At 45.6% G+C, this 23061-nt stretch overlaps 1 pseudogene; it reads right to left on the reverse strand.

Moving 5' to 3' along the window:
- Positions 1-12427: 12427 nt before the first annotated feature.
- On the reverse strand, positions 12428-15293 carry LOC101589058 (annotated as a pseudogene).
- Between the last annotated feature and the right edge of the window lie 7768 nt (positions 15294-23061).

Below are 23061 nucleotides of genomic sequence, written 5' to 3' on the forward strand. Positions count from 1 at the left end.
GCCCGAGGGGTGAGTTCGGCTCTGTCCTGTGGTCTGTGCTGTGTGCTCAGGCTCCACTGTGCCTGCGGGCATCCTTGGCCAGGGCCTGTGAGGGAGGACAGCTAGAGGCCAGTTGTGCAAGCCCTCCTTCCACCCTTCAGTCTTCTGGGCACACAGCACAGCCTGCACTTGGCAGGACCCCAGCTCCAGGGCAACCCTGAGCAGTGAGTACTCACCATAGGACAGAGGTGGGAGCCAGGCAGTCGAGTCCTCTGGCGTCCATCCCAGAAATGTTCCCTGCTGGCTAACATGGAGCTCACTGTGTCACAAGGCTCTCCCTGACTCTGCAGAAAGAAGTTCAGCACCGTCCAGCAGAACCAGGCCTCCTCAGATCCACCTGGGACTTCAGTAGGGGCCACCACCTCCCCTGGGCAGGCCCCAAGTATGAAGCAGCCTGGGCTCCAGGAAACGGCAGGAGCAGCTCTGCACAGGTGTGAGATTTCAATGGGCATTGGCCTGGCCTCACCATGCGAGGCATCCAAGTGCAACGGCAGAGAACACTTTGCCCCGCCTGCATTTTGGCTCCAGGAAGGCCAACAGCACAGGGTGGGCCCCTCTACATGAACACAGGAACAACCAACAGACACACAGTCTCAGCCTACCCATGTCTGAGATTTTTGTCCCTTTGTAGGGTGGGTACTCAGAGCTGTCACCTCCAGCCCAGCAGCATATTGGCTACCTTGATGACAAGGATGAACCACATTGGGGTGGTGGGGACTGCAGCTCTGAAATCCCCCTTCCCAGAAGTTTTCTTCTTCAAAAGTGCCTGCCTTTCTGGGAGGCTGAACTCACCCTGGCGGAAGTTCAACACAAGGTCATGGAGTACACTCAGAGATGGTAGTTTGTTGTTTCCTGCCAACTCCCTAAATACCCACTCCTCTGAACCTGGGTGCCCTGCAGGTGCTGGGGAAGCAGCCGGTGTACAAAGGTTCAGCTTTTGATCCACACTGGGGAGAAAGCAGGGCCCCTCCTGGCCTCATCTGCCCAGTGGCCAACCACATACGATAGCCCAGCTCACATATTCCCTGCATAAAAACAGCTGCCCTAGTTGGGCAGGAGTAACCCTTCCCAAAGAGCTGTGGAGAGCAGGCCCTCTTTCTTTGGTTGGACCAGGGAACAAAAGGGCAAATTGTCCTAGAGCACCTGGCCTTTAGTCTCTTCCCTCTTCCATATGTGTCCCCTTGTCCTTCATGATTTCTGTCATGAGCACAAGACCTTCCCAGTTTCCCAAGTCATAAGCTAAAATAACCTCATTTCTTTATAAATTTCCCAGTCCCAGGTACTTTGTTATAATAAAACAACCCAAAGATAGCAGGTCGCCTGCCCCATGTCATGTGACCAGCTCAGATCACATCTCTATAAGTCAATTCACACAAATACTGATCATCAGAGACCCATTTTCCAAAAGTCTTTGTACATTTTCCTAACTCGGGCAATGTCTACTTAGACACAAACTCCAGGTGGGTATTTTCTTTGGTCTGGGACAGCTTATCCCAGGCCTTAGTACCTCCTGGGGCCAGGAAGCAGGTGGGGACAGAACCAACTGTAGCAGCAAGAACCAGGCTTACCTGAAAGGGATGAGAGAGCTTGGTTCAAGGGCAAGTCCAGGGTTGCACGTGGGGTGCCAGTCCCCAGGGTGCTCCAGTCACCTGCAGAATCCAGGTGACTGCCCCAGAGAAGTGGCCTCAGAGGTTGATGAGTCTGCCCAAGGACTGAGATGCGAATATGGATATTCTGGAAATAAGAGCCACTCCCTGGGGCCTGTGCCCACTGACTTCCCATGGTGCTGGGACAGGGCTCAGACCCCTGCAGGTGCCCCAGGCTTGGGTCTTCTCACTGGGCCTGCCATTGGCTGCATGCCCTGTGCCTGTCAGAAGGGGACCACTGTGGTGGGGGCAGACCCTAGCCTCCAGCACTTTCTTCCAAGATAACACCATGGCACAGGCTCTGAGGGAGAGTCCTGGGCTCCCTCTGGGGAAGAGTGTTGTGCATCCTGGAGGCTCTCAGCCGGGATCCCCACGTACCCCACTCCTCAGAGCACAGACACCCCACCTGGGGCTCTGGCTGGTACACAAACGCAGAAGGTCAATGCCCCCACCCCCGCCCGGCAGGCCTTCCCTACCAGGCACAGTCACCAGTGTAGCCTGCTGACGACCTCTACTTGTTTGCTGTCCTGGTGCTGGAGAGGCCAGATCCAGGGCCTGAGTCAGCCTCGCTGGCCCAGCACACAAGGGAACCAGAAGCCACGTGAGTATCCTGCTTCCCTCTAGCCATTTCAACAGAGTTCACTGGGGGGGGGGGGTCCTTGGAAACACGGTCAGGCCAGTGCCCAGAGAGGGCAGCCAAGTTCCAGTTGGAGGCAGGGCCATTCCTACACGTTGTTTCCAGGCTTGGTTCTGTCCAGTTCAGGCCTTACCTTGCTGGCACCTAGCCAGCCCCACTCAAAGACTTGATGTCCATGTGGCAGCCTTGCCACAGGCCCACAGCTTGGGTTTCAGCTGCCCTTTCCTCCTGCCCGCTCTGCCCCCCACAGGCACCTACAGGACCACCTATTCTCTCATTCCACTGATGTTCAGCATCTGCCGTGTGTCTGTCTAAGAGTGCAACAGGACCGAGACACCACCGTTGTGGTTTCTGAAACAGAAAGAGAGCCACCCATCGGAGCAGACAGACCAGATAAAGAACGAAGCCCCTGCTCAGAATGCTCCCCGGATAAGAGATGTAGGAGGATGCTTCACCTCACAGCTAGAGAGAAGGTCCGGGCCTGTGGAAGGTAAGAGGGTGAGCTTCACAGGTCTTTGCCGGAAGTGTGCTCCCTTGAGAGGGAATGGCAGGGGCAAAGGCCCTGAGCACAGCCAGCAAACAAACCAGGGTGTGGAGTCAGCCAGGTGAGCAGTGGGCAGACAGACCAAAGGGTTGGCAGGCAGGCCAGCCTGGCTCTGTGGGCTGTGCTGGGAGAGGGCTTTACCAAGGAGAGCTTCCCTGTCCTGGGCTGCCTTCAGCTCATGTGTTGAAGTCCTAACCCCAGGACCGCACAGTGTGACTTTGTTTGGGGACAGGGACTTTTAAAAAAAAGAAAAGAGTTACATTACTGAGTTAGTGTCCCAAATTTTTCTGATCAAGGAGATTATGGAGCCAAAGAGGAAAGTGATCAATGATGTAGAGTGTGCCTAAGGAGAGTCACATGGAGAGAAAACATTCTCTCAGGCTTTCACAGAGAGCTCATTGGCCAAGCAATGGCCGTGACTCATCCACATGGCTGACACTGACAAAGGTTCTACAATCTGAGGTACAGCATCTCAGGATAAATCCTGAGGGAATTTCACTGACCTTATCAGACCCAAAAGCTACAACTCTTGTTGCATAGGTCTTGCTTTATCTTAGTCTTAACCATCCAGCAGAAAAGTATAAAAACAAAGTATAAGAAGTAAAACCATGGTGTTATGTTAAGGTGTAGGGGACTCAGGTCAACAATTTCTAACATTGCCAGTGAAGCGCAAGACCCAATACTGTTATGGACTACTGGACTCTTTTAGAATATTTTGGGGCTGGGGAGATGGCTCAGTGGAATAAGCACTTCCCTGGCAAGCTCAAGGGCCTGAGTTCAATCTTCAGTTCCGCCAAAAAATAAATAAAAAGGCCTGCTGATATGGACAACTTAGAGGAATCTCAAGGTAATTATAGTAAATATATATTTTAAAAAAGAATGTATGCAATGTGTTAATTATTGAAACTGTCCTATCAGTTTGGTTTGAAACTATCTCATTGCTATTTGCTTCTCAATAAAATTATGGAAAAAATAAATAAATAAAAATTTAAAAAGAAGAAAAAATAATAATAAAAATTAAAAAAAGAAAGGAAAAGGTCAAAAGCAGTTGCTTTTATTGTTAGAAATACCTTCATAATTTACATCTCTACATACACAAAACTGCTTTGAGTAACTAATAAATTAGCTATTGTATGAGAAAACAAAAACTAACTTCACTAAATCCAGACTAACTATTCTTACTGTGGGGACAGGGTCTTTACAGAGGTAATTAAGATGAGGTGACATGGGTGGGCCCTAATCCAATCTGTCTGGCTTTTATAAGAAAAGGAGATTCAGACACAGATGCACACAGTAGGACCACCACGTGAAGACACAGAAAGATGACATCAGCAGATCGAAGACAGAGGGGCAGAGGTCTTGCCCGTAACTTGATCTTGGGCTTCTAGTTTCCAGAACAATGAGAAAATAAATGTCTGCTGTTTCAGCCACCCGATCTGTGCTATTTTCTTACAGCGGCCCAAGCAAACTAACACAGACACATGTATAGAAATTTCCAGAGTCAGGAGCTACAGCATACATGCCTGTAATTCCAGTTGCCCAGGAAGCTGAGGCAGGAAGATTGCAAATTTCAGCCCAGCCTGGGCCAACACAGAGAAATTCTGCCTCAAAAATCAAACAATAAACACACAAAAAGACACACAAACAAACAAAAATAAACCTCAGAAAATTCAGAATACCAACCACACAGCAGTGCTCAGCCCAGTGGGAAAGCCCAGGTCTGCTGGGTCATGACTCCTTCATCAGCAAGCAGTGAGGAAGACTGAAACATACCACCCTAGCTCAGGCCCCTTTGATGTGAGAGGTATTTTGAGCTGAAGGCAACGGAGATGCAAGAAAAGCTCCCTGTGCCCTCCCCTTCTATTTGCCTACAAGTAGGGTGCACAATGCTCAAGTTATCGCTTCTCACCTCACTACAGGACAACCAAGAGACACTCTCGAGATCCCTTCCCAGCCTGGAAAGGGCGGCAGAGGACTCTACAACACACTTCGCTGACTGGCCTTTATCGGCCCTTCAGTTCCTATATAGACATCATTCCGGTCCATGCAGGACCCAGTCTGAGAGGGACTGCAAATGCCCAAAACCACTGAGTACTGAACCCAATAAATGCTTTGTTTTTTTTTTCCTACTCCTCTATACCTATAACTGTATGAGATTAACAACAATAAAATAAAAGTTGTTACAACATGCTGTAATAAAAGTTATTTAGGCCCCCAGAACCCCAGGCACACTATACTGGCCCCAAAACCAGGTGTGGTGGTACATATCTGTAATCCCAGCGCTGGGGAGGTTGAGCCTGGAGGATCACTATGAGTCTGAGCTGTGTAGCAAGACCCTGTACCAAATAAATAAATAACAGATGTATTTTAAAGTTATTTAAAACTTAAGAATTGTTTCTAGAGTTTTCTATTTAATATTTTTGGTCCATAGAATACTTCAGTTAACAGAGACCCAAAAAAAGCAAAGTGTAGATGAGGGGGAGCTACTGTACATTTAATTTCCCCAGGTTTCTACCCTTGGAAGCCTGAAGCCACACCCATGTTCTATCATTTCCTACAAACTCATTTGCTGAAGATGCTCTACCAGCCAGCTCTCTAACCACTTCTTTGGGGCCGGGGAGATGGCTCAGTAGAATAAACACTTCTCTGGCAGGAGCAAGGGCCTGAGTTCAATCCCCGGTACCGCAAAAAAAAACAACAAAAAAAGTAACCACTTCTTTGCCACTCTTTCTTGAGTTTCTTCCATGTGTGTCTGCCTTGCACATGGTTTTTCCATTTTGTTGTTCTGTTTTGTTTTTCTGAGACAGGGTCTTGCTATGTAGCTCAGGCTGACCTTGAGCTCACTTTGAAGCCCCAGGTGTTCTATAACTCACAACAACCCTCCTGCTTCAGCCTCTCAAGTGCTGAGATTGCATATGTGTGCCACCATGCCCAGCTATGATTTGCACATATTAATAAAATTATTTTTCTGCTGTTAATCTGTATTTTGTTATGGACCCCCCACTGAAAGTTTAGAATGGTAGGACAAAGTGGATTTTCTCCTTTATGAAACCCCAAGTGGAAAGGGATAACTGCATCTCTCTTCCTACCACAAGTATCTATCATGTGCCTGGGCTAAAACTGACACTCAGGGATGGCTAAGAAAATGAGTTAATTTCCACATCATGTCTTTGGTAAATCCCCAAAAGGACCAGCAGAGGCACAGAAGGCAGTGAGTGGATATGGTAGTGGTGGCTACATCCAGGGTCACTGCCCACCATTCATTCCATGAGCCCCGCAGAGCAGACTTCGAGCTTTTCATCACCTCCTTGAATTGCCTTCATGGAAATCCAAAGTGGGGGTGTCAGTGGATTGGTTCCTTTCAAGGACCAAGGACTAGGGTCCAACCCAGGCCTCTCTGCTTAGTTTGGAGGCCCCAGTCCTTTCCTCTGTTCTCTGCATGGCACCTGCCTTCTACTTGTTTGTTCTGATTTCCTTTTTTAAATGAGGATACATGAAAGAATGGTCAGGAGCACAAGCTCGATGGTTCCAGGACTTCGGACGTTGATGCTATAAGGTTCCTTCCTCTGGCGCAAATGAGTAAAGAAACACTTTATTGTTCAGCATCAAAGGACTGTGGAAAAGACACAAGGACCCTCAGAGAAGGGAACTGGGAGCAAGGTTTTTATTGGGTTGAACTAGAGGTGGAGTCACATAGGCAGGTAAAGCATGATGTTGGGAGAGGACTGGAGGGTCTTTGGAACACTAGCCTAAAGGAGACAAGTTTATTTTAGAACTAGAAGAAAAACATGGAAGCTGGTCTGGGAGTGACACATTGTTGTTCGGGACCTGAGGCCTTGTTGGATCACCTACCACAGTGACCTTGGAAGAGTTCCTTAGAACAGAAACCCATCAGTAAAGACCAAGAGTGTTTAAGTTTTTAAAGAGATACAAAAGCAGTGTGTATTTTGGGGGTTGAGAAGGAATTTTTCCCATACTCATAGTGCTTGAGTTGAAGGTGAGCCAAAAGGCTGAAACCTGGTGCACAGCCCTTAAGAGAATCATCACACTCATTGGGGTGTGACAGAGCGAGAAATGCCCATCACATCTTATAGAAACTCAAGGAAGGATTTCTAAGAACTGCTTCAGCAGTAGCAAGAGCAAGGGGATCAGTATGTTCAAAAAGAAGGTGGATATGTTGAGGAGGTTAATGGCAATGTGCCTTTTCTTCATGATGAATTTCTATATTAATCCTAATCAATGTGTCTTTTACTGTAATACATTTTAATTTAAATATGTAGTGTATTTTTTGCCATACTTTATATTTATGGTGTAAAATGTCATGGCTTACATATGGTCGTTATGAAACAGTTCCCCCAATCCAGGCAGCTAACTCACCTATCCTCTCACATTACCTTCTCTCTGTGTGTGATGAAAACACAAGATCCACGCTCCTAGCAAATCCTAGGTGCACCATGCAGTGTTTCTAATTATAGTCATAGTTGCCTCATACAAGTAAACCTTGGTGCTCTCCACCCCACTTCCCCCATTTCTTCCACTCTGAGTCTCTGGTAATTACTGTTCCACTCTCTGCTGAGTTCAACTTTTTTTGTATTCATGATTTCATGTGGTATTTGTCTGAGTCTGGCTTATTTCACTCAATAACTGAGTCTAAATCCTACTTATTTCACAGTGAAAAAAATATTCCTTTTTAAAGGCTGAATAGGGGAGATGGCTCTGGCGAGTGCAAGGGCCTGAGTTCAATCCCAGGTTCCAGAAAAAGAAAAAAAAAAAAAAAAAAGGCTGAATAGTATTCCACTATATTATTAAATGTCAATAATGCCACATTATTTTTTATCCGTTCATCCAGTGATGGCAAATCTTTTAGTGACCACGTACCAATCTACAACCCCTAATCCACTATTTATCGAAAAGTGCCACCACTGCAATTAAACCTGATGTTATGCTTGTGCATAGAATGTCCCCCCAAAGCCTCCTAGAGTCATGGGAGGTGGTACAGGCTTTTCAGAGGTGGCTGAACCCAGGTATCATGCAGGATTAAGAGTGTGTGATCAGGTCACTGACTGGATTGCCATCTCCCTAATCCCAGCAGTCTAGTTAAGACAAAAGGCAGAAAGAGGCTTGGCTTCCCAACTTGTTGCTTTGCTACCTTCTGTCCTACGTGACTTTTTTCCTCTGCCATGTGCCACCCTTCCTTGGAGCCAGCTGATAATTATGGACTGAAATCACTACAGATTGTGAGCCAAATAAGCTTTTCTTCCTGTAACCTCAGGTGTCAGGCATTTTGTTTTAGCAATGAGAGAAATAGCCAAGAAACCTCACTACTGCAGTTCTCAATTTAGAAAAATCAACCCAGACATTCATGTCGTTTATCCAGGAATCAAACTCAGGACCTCACACTTGCCAGGCAGGCCCTGTGCCCCTGGGCTAAATTCTCAACCCTCTCGCTTGGTTTTGATGTGCATTTCCTTCATGACAGACGATGCAGGGCACATTTGTTCAGGTACCCGCTTAGCTTTCATCACATGTGGGCCGTGTGTCCTCACACAGCTCACCCACCCCACCTGCCCTGCGTGACCCTTGCGTGCCAGGCATCGTCCAGGTGAGCCTTCCCCAGGGAGGGCGCCGGGCTGCTGGCTGCCCATGCAGAGGCAGGCAAACACGCTGGGAAAGTGCCACATACTATACCCTTTCCTGGAGGCACCCTGGCGTCTTCCTGTTATAATTTCATGTGTTTTCATCAGACTCTCCTTGTAAAGCTTTGGGAGCTCTCATCCAAACTGGTCAGTGAAGAAACATTAGCTTGCTGTGCCTAGCTTAGGCTCTCCCTACAGAAAGCACAGTGGTTTTTCCAGGTGAGGACGTCTTCCCAGCCTGAGTCCAGGGTCTTCAGTGCGGCCCCCGGGGCCTCCTTGGCCAACCTCCCTTCCAGGTGCTGAATCTCTATTCTCTTTCTCTTCTAAAGCAAACCGGCCCTTCCCAGATGAACCCAACTCCCCTCTGTGACTCGCACAGAGGGCGCAGTGCTGGCCAGCTTCAGCCTACCTCTCTGGCCACTTGTCCACAAGTGTCACTGACCTCCGCAGGACACCCGTCCCATCCATGTTCACCTCGCCTGCAGCTCCTCCCTCCTGCTGGCCCTAACTTTACATTCACCTAACATGGGCAGACCCAAGCCAGGAACTCAGGCCCAGCCAGGTTACCTCCAGGTCACAGATGGAAGAATACAAAATTGTGTGAACTGTTCACTGAGTCCCAGAGTCCCCAACCTACACACTGGCCCATTTGTGTGACCTGATCCCACGAGGGGATACCTAGGAGGCCAGGAGTCATGTAATATGTTCAAAGGGTCAGACTGTCCCAAAGTATGCTAAGGATGAGGTCACACTGTCCTGCTTAGTGGTCCAGTCTTATATAATATGTTCACTGGCTGGTGAGGTGTTGAGCAGAACCCCCACGCCCTGCAGTATGCCTCAGTTTCTCAGTTGCCCAGCTCATAACTTCTGTTCCAGTTGTGGCTGCTCTCGTCTCTCAGAAATGCCTGGCCACTAGGATGCATAGCTGGTCACTGTGATGCACATCATATAAACCAATCCCCAGTTCACAAGCCCTTCTGCCTCTGTACTTCTTGTTCACTTATCCAATATAAACCCTAGACCACCAGGGATCAGGGCCTGATAGTCTGGGAATGATCCCAGTTGGTGCTTGTCAAGGTAAATCAATCTGCTTCCAAATCCTGGGTGTCCTTTCAGTGTTTTCTGCTTGCTGTTGCAGTGTGATTTCAAATGTTTGTGGACTGCTCATAGTTAGAGCTAGATTTCCTCTTCATGGCATTTTCTTTGGCGTGGGTCTGTCTGTATGATCCTTAGCCCGCAATTCTCTCTGGCATTCAAAGGACAGGCGCAAAAAGATATTTTGAATTTATTTATAGGCTAGGCAGTAACTTAGTCTGTTAATATTTATCAGTCACCTTGACCTGTGATTTCAGAGAACTTTAGTTTTTAGGCCCATTTTTCTTTGCATTTAGTAAACCATTTAAGACAGAGACACCCATTTACAAGTAAGAGTACAGTTTACAGAACACTTCACAATCTGTCTCAAATTCAGCTTTCTGCTAGGTCTGGCCACGTCTGCTAGTGGGCTTTTTATCTTTTTATCTTGGGGGCTCTTTCCTAGTTAAAAGAATTTTTTTTGTCAGCTTGTCAATTTTATAGATGAAAAACAGGACAGCAAATAAACTAAACCACAAAGATTAACAAAAAGCAGATTCCTGAGTTTGATCCCAGGTATGAAAAAAATTAAAAAGCAGATTAATAAAATGTATGATATAACACATGTCACTTTTGTATTTGTGTTCAATAAGGTTTTATATTTCAAGTAGTTGAGCCTTCATTAAACAAGAAAAAAAGAAAAATTAAATACCTTCTAGTTTTAGCTTGCTAAGGTCTCTTCTGCAAAAGTACAAGAATCAGCCTATCACAAACTAAACAAGACGGGCCCCCACAAAGGCAGAACAGCTGTGTGTTAAGATTTTGGCTTGCTTTATGCTGATGAGGATTTTAACTGATAATATTTCTCTGCTGGCACTTAAAATGAATGCTTCTTACAACTCTCATTCATAAGAAAATGACTTTTTTTGGTTCTTAAATCTTTTTTTTGTATTTGGTACAGGGTCTCCCTACACAGCTCAAACTCATAGTGATCCTCCTGTCTCAGCCATCCAGCACTGGGATCACAGGCCTGCGCCACCACGCCCGGTTTCACTGGACAGCTCAGCGCAGGGCCAGCACGCATGCAGTACCGAAGATCAAACCCAGGTTCTTGTGCTTGCCAGGCAGGCACCTAGACCACTGAGCTTTCTCCCCAGTCTCCTGACTTTGTTAATTAGCAAACATATGGAGAGATATATGTTGATATAAGATTTATCAAATACAGAGAAAATTGTTTTTAAAAATGTATTCCACACATGAAGCTTCAATGTTTTTATTTAGGAAAAATTTGGCTAAGTTAAAATGGTTCACCCAGGGACTTAAAGTTCAACATATCAATACTTGATGAAAAATAACTGTTCCATGTTATGCCTAAAATGTTTGATATTCAGACAGATAGTGAGGTTAAGCTTAACAGCCTAGGTTGTATGGTAATAACAATAAGCTTGTCTTCTGGATGGTTAACAACCTAAGTTTGCAGACCAAAATTAGAGAAAAAGGAGGACTGCAAGGAAAGCCAACATTTTGGCCCTAGCCTTCTAAGGTCAACTAAGACTCAGGACATATGAGATCTTGTACTATAATGTCATGTAACTCTGTAGTGTCCCAAATTTTCTGATCAAGGAGATTATGGAGCCAAAGAGGAAAGTGATCAATGATGTAGAGTGTGCCTAAGGAGAGTCACATGGAGAGAAAACGTTCTCTCAGGCTTTCACAGAGAACACATTGGCCAAGCAATGGCCATGACTCATCCAAATGGCTGACACTGACAAAGGATCTACAATCTGAGGTACAGCATCTCAGGATAAATCCTGAGGGAATTTCACTGACCTTATCAGATCCAAAAGCTACAACTCTTGTTGCATAGGTCTTGCTTTACCTTGGTCTTAACCATCCAGCAGAAAAGTATAAAAATGAAGTATAAGAAGTAAAGCCATGCTGTTATGTTGAGCTACGGGGGACTCAGGTCAACAATTTCTGACATTGCCAGTCAAGCGGAAGACCCAATACTATTATGGACTACTGGACTCTTTTAGAATATTTTGCTGAGTTAACACACCTATAATACTCAAATAATGGAACTTAACAAAAAAAGGGAATACAGATGAATGTTCATTTTGTATCTGTGTATTCAAAATGGTTAGGATAGATATATAGTTGCATTCTCTTTATGAATAGAGGGATTTGTTCTGATAGTGTTTGTAAATAGGATATCATGTCTGCATCTTGTACAGCAACTAACCACTCGGGAGAATGTACGCAATGTGTTAATTATTGAAACTGTCCTACCAATTTGGTTTGAAACTGTCTCACTGCTATTTGTTTCTCAATAAAATTATGGGGAAAAAAAATGGTTCACCCAAAGCATCTCTTTTTCCATACTGGAGGTGATCTATGAAAAAAAAAAAAAATGTTCTTTGTCTCTAAATAATAAAATAGTATTTTTAAATAGTATTTTATTATAAGGACATTTAAAAATGCACTTTAAACTAGCCAATCTGTACTACTCATAAAAGAAGTAGGTTCTTCCTACACCTCCTTCGGCCACCCAAAGCAGAGATACTGCAAACTGTAAGAACCCCCCAGCTCCTATGGGAAGAAGTCCAGGTCAAGGCGAACACAGAGCAAACACAGATGCTCAGGTATGAGGGCTGCCCAGCAAAGTGGCAGAGGCAAGCAGAGGCTCACAGTGAGTGCCACCAGACAGGAGCCCGGGTGAAGCTTTCTTGTCTGATTTACTGCTTTTCAAAGAAGAAATGAGACAAATCTGAGAGGTTTAAAAAAAACAAACAACCTAGACTTTCATCACATTTATAGAAATCTTAAACCCTTTATAGTTCCATGTTCATAGTTAGTTTTGATACACATGATAAACAGCTTCCATATCATGGTAAATAACTTCACTATCTAGGAAGACAAATATGGTATTGTTGACCCTCTTGACACATTCAATGACATCTTCTTCAGAGGGATAAGCAGTGAAGTTAGCAGAATCGCTTGGGTTAGCCTCGTTACTGGCAATAGTAGAAGTGAATGGATCACAAAACATATCAGGATCTTTTTTCTTTGGGGCTATCACGGCCTGGGAAAGGCTGAAATGGATTGTTCACTTTATTTGATTGATTGATTAATTGACTGGCTAAGCCCACCCTGAGGGCAGGGCTGGCACAGCATGTGGTGCTGGGGATCAAACTGCGGTCCTCTGCACCTGCCTAAGCTTGCCTAAACAGGCGCTTTAGACCACTGAGCTATCTCATCAGACCAGATCACTCACTTTAAAGGGATCAGAAGAATCCAATTTGTTGATGGGTTCTTTTCCCAGGTAGTGGTGGGCAGGGTCTTGTTGGAGTTCCAGTCTTTGGTGGCAGTGCCGAGGGCACATCATCACTCTTGGTCAGTGTTTCCTCAAATGCATTTTTAGGAATCACCACACCACTGAGAGATCAACGGAGCTGAACTAAAAGGATCTTCATTGTTGACCTTTGATAATGTGCTGAAGTCAGCAAATCCATCTTCAAATGAGTCATTTCCAAATACAGAAGCAAAGGGTTCCGTTACGGAATCGCTTGTAATAACAACCATTCCACCAGGAACAAAAGGATCCATGTGCTTCAGTGTTTCCACCAGTGCATTATTGCTATTGCTGGGCGCACTGAAAGGGTCAGTGCCTGAAGTGGCAAAGGGGTCAGTAGAAGACTGCTTGAAGAAATAGTCAGATGCAAAGGAATCTGAACCTTTGAATGGATCACCACCAAATGGGTCTATTTTCCCAAGACGATCATCTTTGAAAGGGTCATTGACAATGAAAGGATCAGACTAGAAAAAATCCAACTTTGTATCTGTAACTAGATCTGTCAATCAACTTGATTCTACATTAAGTGGGCCTTCCATTTTGCACGTCTGCCATTGTCAACTTCAGGACAAACTTTTTCATTAAGTCACCTCTTCATTTTCCTCAGTCACATCAGAAGGCAGTATTCCAGGACTTCTTCTTCTTCTTCTTTTTCTTCTTTTTCTTCTTCTTCTTCTTCTTCTTCTTCTTCTTCTTCTTCTTCTTCTTCGTCTTCGTCTTCGTCTTCGTCTTCGTCTTCTTCCTCTTCCTCTTCCTCTTCCTCTTCCTCTTTTTCACCTTCTTTGTATTTGGTTACAGGGTCTCACTATGCAGCTTGGACTCATAGTGATCCTCCAGTTTTCAGCCTCTACAGCACTGGGATTACAGGCATGTGCCACCATGCCCAGACTCGGTTGCCAGCACAGCACACCTGGAGGCAGGGCTGGCACAGCATGTAGTACCAGGGATCAAACCCCTCATCCCTGCACTTGCCAAAGCAGACACTTAGTCCCCTGAGCTATCTCACCAGCCCTAGGCCTACTTGTTGCTGGGGATTTCTGCTATATGAGCTTAGACTCTAGACTGCTCTAGCCTTCAGCAAGTTAAGGTTGGGTGCTTCACTGCTGTTGGTGGTGAGGTCTCAATAATCTGTAGTGCCATGTACAAGCACTGATTCAATTCATTATTATGATTTTCTAGATCTTCCATTTCCATCAGTCTCATTTGCATTGAACTGATTTTCTGCTGGGACTCATGAAGGTACTGTTGAAGAGGTCCCAGCTGAGCCTTTTCTGACTCCACACTCTCCTCCAATTCTGCTGCTTCTTGTCATAGGTGGCTCAGCTCTTCCCTGGCTTTGGCCAGTTCTTCCTCATAAGTTGAGATCTGTGATTCTTGACCAGTTATTTCAGCTTTCAAGGATGAGATTAACTGGGCCTCCTCAGTGCATTTCTTTCTGACTTCTTTGACTTGTTCCTCCAGCAGGACTTTCTACTCATTGAGTTTGTCAAGGAACTCCTGTACTTGCTGCTTCTGGGCCTATATTTTTTGAAGATTAACATTCTCCCTTTGAACTTCCTCTTGAAGATCCTCAACCTCGCTTGTCCTCTAACAGTATCTTCTTTCTCCTTAAGGTCTTTCTCCTTAAGACCTTTAGTTTTTCCTAAACTAAAAGTCTCTACATTATTCATTTTCCTCTGTAGGTCAACTACTTCATTGTCAAGGATATCTAGCTCCATAATAGCAGAGAAATCTGCAACAGGACTTGATCCTATGATATTCTTCTGTGACATCATCCTATCTAATGGTGGAATCATCTCGGGAGTAAGAATGTGAGGAGGATCAATGCCTTTTATTAATTCTTGATTAAGTAAAAAGCCAAAGCAAGCTGATCCTTTCAAAGCTTCCCACAGTCTTCTGTGTTACATGATGCCAACATATGGGCTAGTAAGGCAGAAGGTAGACCTGTTTTCAGGAACATCCAATCCAGATACAAATCCATCCATACCTTTGTCTGTTTTCAGGAAGATTTCATATCTAGCTTTTTCTGCAGGGGATACAACCTACATTTTTCTTTCAGATGGTGGCACCAAAGCTGAAGGCAAGGACACTGGCACAGGCTCGTCCTCCAGGGCGCAGCATGCCAGAAGCAGGGCAACTGCAATTCGCCTCTGCCAAGCGTTCCCTTGTGCTCAGTATCACTCAGTTCTGCAACTCTTCCAAGGATTCCCACAGGTAACTTAGAGCTCAGCAACAGACTTCATTTGATCACCAGATAGAAATCCATTCACTGGGCTTCAGCTATCAAAACTTGCATCAGGACTGGGGAGATAGCTCGGGGATCTATGCGTCTTCCTGGCAAGCACAAGGTACCCCAGTACCACATGCCGTGCCAGCCAAGAGCCCCAGGTACACCATGGTGGTGCACACCTGTAATCCCAGCACTGAGGAGGCTGAGACAGGAGGATCACTATAACTCCAAGCTGCGTAGTATGACCCTGTACCAAATATGTAGAATAAAAATAGAAAAAGCTACCACATGACATTTTGTCATAGCCAGGGGAATCAAAACCAGGAGAACCCAATAACATTTTGACAAGCCAGAAGCACAGCTCGGGTACCAGAGACCAAGATAGGCCTGTGTTGGGCAAAATTTTCATTTCTCTCCATAAGACTTATACTCTTCTATCCTTCTTTCCTCACTCTCTCCTCTAAGCTAGGAACTGAGGGACTTTTTTTTTTTTTTTTTGGTGACCCGCTCAGCCTGCCCTGGGGGTGGGGCTAGCGTGGCATGTGGTGCTGAAGATCAAACCATGGTCCCTACGCTTGCCTAAGCAGGTGTTTTAGTCCACTGAGCTATCTCGCCAGCCCACCTGAGGGACTTTTCTTAAGAGACCAGGGAGGGGGTTCCCGGCTCAGCCGTGTGGATGAGCAGGGGAACATAAGCTTCCTCCTACATACTTGTGCGCACTCCAAGGATCCTTTGTTGTATTTTGCTACTCTTTTTTGAAATAAATCTCCACTTAACCCAGCTTTATAAGTGACTTTTTTTTTTTTCTTTTCTCAGTTTGTGCTATTTGTTTGCTACTTTTTTCCTGGAAACTAACATGCTCTCAACTTACCTGTTTTGTAAATTTTTTTTTCATGATTTTTGTTTCCTCCTTTTTTTTTCCGTTGGCGGGGGTGGGGGTGGGACAGGGGATGTTTCTTCCTTATTTAAGTGTGTGTAACTACAAACCTGATGCCTGACAACGTGAACAGAACAAATAGCATTTAAAACTCAATTAAAGAAACCAGGTGTGGTGGCGCACAGGCTTGAGATAGAGGAATCACAGTGAATTTGAGACCAACCTGGGGGATACAAAAGCAAGCACAAGGCCCGCCTGAACAGCAAGACCCTGTCTAAAAAAATAAATAAATAAATAAAAATAAAAAAATATTTAAAGAGACTAATTATGATGCCTGGATTAAGGGTGCCTTAGCTTGGGTGTTCTTTTTTCAGTTTATGTGACGCTGGATCAAGGGTGAGACGCTAGGATTAAGGAACACCCACCCTGAGTGCAGGTGGTACCAATAACAGGCTTAGCGTCTGCACAGAATCATGCAGCTAGACATAGACTAATTTGTCAACTGTCTCCATTTTTTTTTTTTTTTTTTTTAACTTATGAGCTAAGCCTCTGATTTTGGACAAGAGGGAAGAAATTTTTTTTTTTTTTTTATTGTGTGTGTGTGTGTGTGTGTGTGTGTGGCCAGCTCAGTGCACCAGGGGGTGGGGCTGGCTGGCATGTGGCGCTGGGGGATTGAACCATGGTCGCTGTGCTTTGCTAAGCTTGTTCTAAGTAGGTGCTTTAGACCACTGAGCCATCTCACCAGCCCAGAAATTTTTTTTAATTACCTTAACCAGCACAGTTGCTCTTCTGCACATGGAAGAAAAAAAATGTCCATTTTTTTAATATGTTCAAAGGATCAGACTGTCCCACAGTATGCTAAGAGCAGGGTAATGCTGGGAGTGCTGGTTCAGGCCTGTTCAAACTGGCTTTAGCTTCCGCCACAGCAACCATTGAAAAAGAGTAGCCATGGCCCTCCGCTATCCCATGGCCGTGGGCCTCAACAAGGGCCACAAGGTGACTAAGAATGTGAGCAAACCGAGGCACAGCCGCCGCCGCGGACGTCTCACCAAACACACCAAGTTCGTGCGGGACATGATCCGGGAAGTGTGCGGCTTCGCCCCCTATGAGCGGCGCGCCATGGAGCTGCTCAAGGTCTCCAAGGACAAGCGCGCCCTCAAGTTCATCAAGAAAAGAGTGGGGACGCACATCCGCGCCAAGAGGAAGCGTGAGGAGCTGAGCAACGTGCTGGCCGCCATGAGGAAGGCAGCTGCCAAGAAGGACTGAGCCCCTCCGGAATAAAGCTTTGCAGGAAAAAAAAAAAAAACAACAAAACTGGCTTTAGCTGATTTGCTTCCTTCCTGTCTTCCTGCCTGGGGCTATCTATGGCTTTCTTCCTGATTTAAGAGTAGATAATTAAAAATCCTATGCCTGACAAGCTGAACAGAATAGACAGCACTTAAAATTTAATTGAAGAGACTGAGTATACAAAAGCAGAGACATCCCCATTTGTATCTTAAATCACTGGAGTAAATACAAAAACCAAGTTTCCCAACTGGTTCCACTCTGGCTAAGTAGAGTCATCAAAGGATTTGAAATAGCACATCGGCAATCAAGGGGCTTAGAGTACAAGCAGTCATCAAAGGACTCAAAATGCAAGTTGGACCTCAAAGGGTTCAACTGAGCAACTAAGGGAACTTTGCTGGGAGAAGCTCCGCCCTTACTTCACAGGAACTAAAGGACTAGGTGAGGCCAACAAGAGGCTTCAACCTTCTCCCTAATGAGCCCAAATATGGAGACCAAAGCCCTCAGGGGGGCTTCTTCTGTGCTTAATACTGCCTGGCATCACGCAGAGACATCTAGTCTGTGTTAGGCTCTCACAAGGGATGCTTGGGGGAACCTTCAGGAGAGGCTTTTGAAGTTCCTGGAGGGAAGGATGGTGAGAGGACAGTGAAATAAAGATAACAGAAAGCTGAGGTCAAGTGGAGCCCTCTCTTCAGATGGGAGGAAAGGGAACTTCTCAACCACAATAGTGTGTTTATATATTTGGCAGGTTAGTATCATGTGGCACCCTTTTTGCTTAGCAGCTCATTGCTTGGATTATCTCAGGGCTTGGTGTTCTCTGAACTGAAGCAGCTTGTTCATGTGGTTTACCTCATAAGTTCTTCATTCAGAACAGGCTTGCCTTGCCCCTGCACATATGATTAACTTCTAGCTTCAGCCACTCCCTGTACCTCCAGGTCTCCTCCTTCTGTATGGGACACCATCTTAAAAGTCGAGATCTAGTTGTATTTTTCTCTGTAGAGGTCCAAGTCAAGCCAATGGGGCCTCTTAGACCTCACCACCGCAGATTCCACCTACTCTGCCACTAAGCTATACTCCTGATGAGTGGGAAAGGTTTGATCTTGGTAATCTAATAAAAGTTTATGTATTATTGTGATATATGTTGGGTTTAGTACACTGGGAGGTGGCAAGAGATGGGTACAGGATGATACTTAAAATTAATGGACTATTCTCTAGTTATAGCTTTTCTGCTTAAAGCATATATGGTAGAATGAAATGTCTTTTGCTCAGGTTTTGTAACTCTTACCAAAGGAAATGCTCAAGAATTATGATACCTAGAATGGCCTTCAAGGAGGAAGATATTCTGGATGATCCTGTACACACACACGTCTCTCAAAAGGATATGAGTCTCCCTGTTCGACTTGATTGGAAGGTCTCTTTGACCCCTTCCTTAGAGTCCCCAGGCTAATAAATCAAGTCCATCCCCTCCAAGTAACTCAGCTCTTGTCCCCTCTTGCTCCAGGGGAACACAACATTCCTCAGCTCTGATGACTTTAAGCCCCCAAGTTGAACCTGGAGTGGTGCTGTTTACTACTCTAATTACCAACATATCTTGCTCCTAAGAGAGATCGCAGGGATGAAGAGAATACTCAAGTACAGGTCCTTATTTTCAGGAAGTATATAAGCGAACAATGTGCTTTAGAAAGGGAAAGAAAGCACCCTGAAAGGTGCTTTCTCCCCTCAACTGGACTAAACTGGGACTATAACACTAGTGGGAATAAGAATGATGCCTGACATGCTAGTTGCTCTCGCCATACAGGTAAAGCAGTGTGCTGAGTCTTTTCTAAAAAAAACACACTACCAGAGATCCATCATCCAGGGAGGCAGGAGCTCTAGTGCATCATTTCTTCATTTGTCAATCCACTCCAGATAGTCATTGTAAGCTGCAAGAACTTCAGATGGGCCCGCAGACATCTATGGCCCAATTGCTGGACACAGTCTTTTCTGTTTTCAACAATTAGATCCAAAGGAGGGGCAAAAGAGAAAAGCTAAGATTGTAGCTGTCCCAATTGGCAATGCTTTAAGCCTACCCAGGGCATCTAGGGAAAAACCCTAGACAACTGAAATTCTTGCCTTGAGTGAAAGAAGACCACTGGGCACATGCCTTCACCAAACCTCTGCCTTGGCCCTGATTTTTTTAGACAACCAATGTACCCAACTCATGGCATTGGAGGTTTGACTGTTCCTTCTCCGAGAGAGGCTGGGCCAGCCAGGACCCTCATTTTCTACTCTGATGACTAAAGAGGCTCAGGAGAACAGGCAAATAAATGTCCCTGCTCACACATCATCATCTCCTCCGAGGACCCAGGGTAACCCTAGACGTCACGGATCAGCCAATTCCTTTACTTCACTGTTTTCGCTTACTACTCTAGAAATCCTCCTCTGGGTCTACAGAAATAGTTGGGTAATGCACTAATATTATCCCTTAGTTATTGCAGAGATCATCAGGCCCGCAACCTCCCAAACAAACAGACAGCAAAGGCTTAAATGAATGAGTCAAGTGATGTGATTTTAAGGCTCCAGAAGAATCAAAATCCTCTAACAGAATCCCAGATTCTTGGGGGGCTAAATCAGTGTTCTGTTCTGGACAGTCTATTTATTATCAACACAAGGAAGAACACTGAAGAAAAGTGAGAACTGAACAAGGACTTTTCCAAGTAAGATATTATGTTAATTTAGAACTTTTATCTCTAGGAAGCTCTTCACCCAGGAGTGGGATGCCAGCAGCTACAGTCTCTAGCTAGTTAACTGAGGTTGAAGACAGGTGTCCTGAGCTGTGACCTTGTCTTGTTGTTTAAGGCACCATGCCTTCACCCACCAACACAGGCCTCAGCTGGAACCAGTGACTCACAGAGGTTCACTTATGAGTGACATCTCCAGACAAGGGGCCTCGGCCGTGCGCAGACTCCCGAGGAAACCTGGAAAGCCAGTTGGTCAGTATTAAATCCTGTTCAGAGCTGTTTTGTAGTGGCCTCCATCACTTGGGGTCAAAGGGACCCCTAATCAGAGATTATTTGCAGCTGTACTAACAGAAGAAGCTGCAAAGTTAACTTTGGGATACAGACTAGAAGTCTGGACTCCCCATCAGGTCAGAGCCATTCTGGGAGCAGTTTTGTTATTAACAGAGGAACAGCCAAGCATCAGGAAATGCTCTTTGACACCTCTGAGGTTATTATAAAATCTTGTACTATAAAAACTTGTACTACTACTATTAACCCTGCTTCCTTGCTGCCTACAGGCCCAGCAGTTAGTCATTCTTGTGAACAAGTGACTGCCCAGACCTATGCAATAGGACATCAGTGAGCTACCCCTCCAAAACCCTGAGGAAGCGTGGCTCACTGATGGCAGGCACTCCACAACTCCTAGAGGCAGTCGAGTTCACACACGGGTTGCAGTCACGCACTGTAAAGGGCACCAAAGAGGCCTGTCTGGTCTCCTTGGGAAACTCAAAGACTGATAAGGAAACAACTATAAAAAACCCCACATGGGAAATGGGCCTCACTCTGGTAGACAGCTGGTCAGCCCCAAAATCAAGTTCTGGCAAAACTGTGTCAGAGATGTCCGAGTCCTGATTCTGAGGGCTGCCAGTAACACTCAAAGGGGGTTGTGACCCCTAACTGGGCTAAATTTGAGCCCATTTGAGATGTTATATGAAATGCCATTTTTATCCTCTAATGTAACTTGACCAAGAGATCCTCGGGGCCAGGGAGATGGCTCAGACTTACCAGCATCTCCTTAATCTGGGCTAGGTATAACAGGCTAATTAAATGTATGGCCCTTGGCCCAGGCTGACCATCTACTCTCTGCCTGGAGACCAAGTACATGTAAAATCCATCACACAGTGAATGCAGTGTCACCCTGGAACTGTCTGAAGAATAAGATTACAAAGGACAAAGCTACTCCTGTGAGGCTCTGGAAGACTTTGAGATCTGTCTTCAAAATGCAAAACTCCAATCTACTACAGGAAGTGTGGAACTCTGACCTGTTCCTCATACTGGGCTAATAAGTGAAGGTCAATGGTCATTCACTCTTGTCTCATCTTCTGTCAGGTTTTTCCCTCTTGAAGGCAACCAGTGAGTCACAGTACACCAAAGTATCTGGAGAGCACATAATGCAGGGTGTACAGCCCCTTCCAGCTTTAGGAAGCTATAGAAGAACAGAGACCTCCACTCACTCAACACCCCATAAAGAATGATGGGGATTTGTGTCTCTCAGAGAAAGGACAGGAGATCAGAGGAAGGCAAAGCTGACTGGGTAAGTTTGCATGGCTTGTTCAGCACAAGATCCCAGATTAAAAAAAAAAAAAATTCCCAGACCACTGGGGCCGGACAGACAGCTCAGCAGTCTAAAGCGCCTGCTTAGGCAAGTGCAGGGACCGTGGATAGATGTCCAGCACCACATGCAGCACCAGCCCTGCCCCCAGGGCAGGCTGAGCAGGCCACCCCCGAAAAAAAAAGATCTCAGATCACAGTCGGAGAGCAGTTCCCACAGCCTGGCATCTCAACTTCTTGCAAGAATTCAAGCAGGCTTTCAGTAGAACAGCCTAGGCTGGAGGCGTGCAATCCCAACACGGCCTCTTAGAACCCATGGGTATGCGTACACGTGGGTTTCTCAAGACTTGGACAGTACAGGAGGACACAAGTGCCAAGAAGAGCTCACTACCGTGGCTTCCCTCACGACAGCCCACCCTGCTTTCTCCAGGGTGTACGTTTCTCCTGCTTTCTCCTTTTACTTGGCCCAAGCCAGTTTGTCTCTTCACTTTTATTTTTTCAAATAAATTTTGCCACTGTTTAAAAAAGAAAAAAGAAAAAAGCTGGTACTCCTGCCAGTAAAATAATTTCTGTGCAATATTGGCATTTCTTCTCACTGTGAGAATAGGTTTTCCTAAAACCACCTGTAAAAACAGAGGGCAAGGATGGCTGCCCTATTCTTTTTTTCCAGAGGCTTGGAGTAGAGACCATGTAGGTTCTTAGGAAAAGGCAAAGCGAGCCAGGCACGGTGGCTCACTCCCATTATCTGAGTCTTCCTGAGGCTGAGGCAGGAAGTTCACAGTGAGTTCAAAGCCAGCCTGAGCTACAGGATGAGTTAAGAGCCAGACTGACTATATACTGGGGCAAAAGCGAATAAGCTGAATGTGACAAGACACACCTGTAATCTCAACACCTCAAAGATGAAGCAGGAAGACTGTGAGTTCAAACCCAGCTTGAGGCATCTGTCAACTTAGTGAGACCCTGGTGCTAAAAACAGAGTGAAGTACAGTAATACAACAGGCTGGGGATGAAGCTTAGTGCAAAGGCTTGGGCTTCAATCCCAGTCAGTACGTACGTGCTCACCCCACTGTCCCTTTCCTTATCCTCTGAGAGCCAGACACAGGCAGCTCACTGGGTCAGGAGCAAGCTGAAAACACAGCAGGTCCCGCTATTGAGGGCTGCCTGACATCTCTGGAAGTGGGAATGGCTTGGAGGACAACCCCCTCCTATGCCCGAGGACCAGTGACAGAGGCTACAATCTAGACCTCTAAAAGCCTTCACCCATCTCAGGAGAGAAGCTGCAAAATCTTTAAGGAAAAAAGGTTGCCAATTTGTAATTTAACAATGAGATGGACAGAAGCATACAGAATCTAGTATGATTTTAACACTGCAGGGTCGTGGAGATAGCTCAGCAATCTAAATGCTTGTCTAGACAAGCTCAAGGACCTGGGTT

This window comes from Octodon degus, unplaced genomic scaffold, assembly GCF_000260255.1.
Source record: "Octodon degus isolate 3935 unplaced genomic scaffold, OctDeg1.0 scaffold00112, whole genome shotgun sequence".
Classification (NCBI taxonomy): Eukaryota; Metazoa; Chordata; class Mammalia; order Rodentia; family Octodontidae; genus Octodon; species Octodon degus.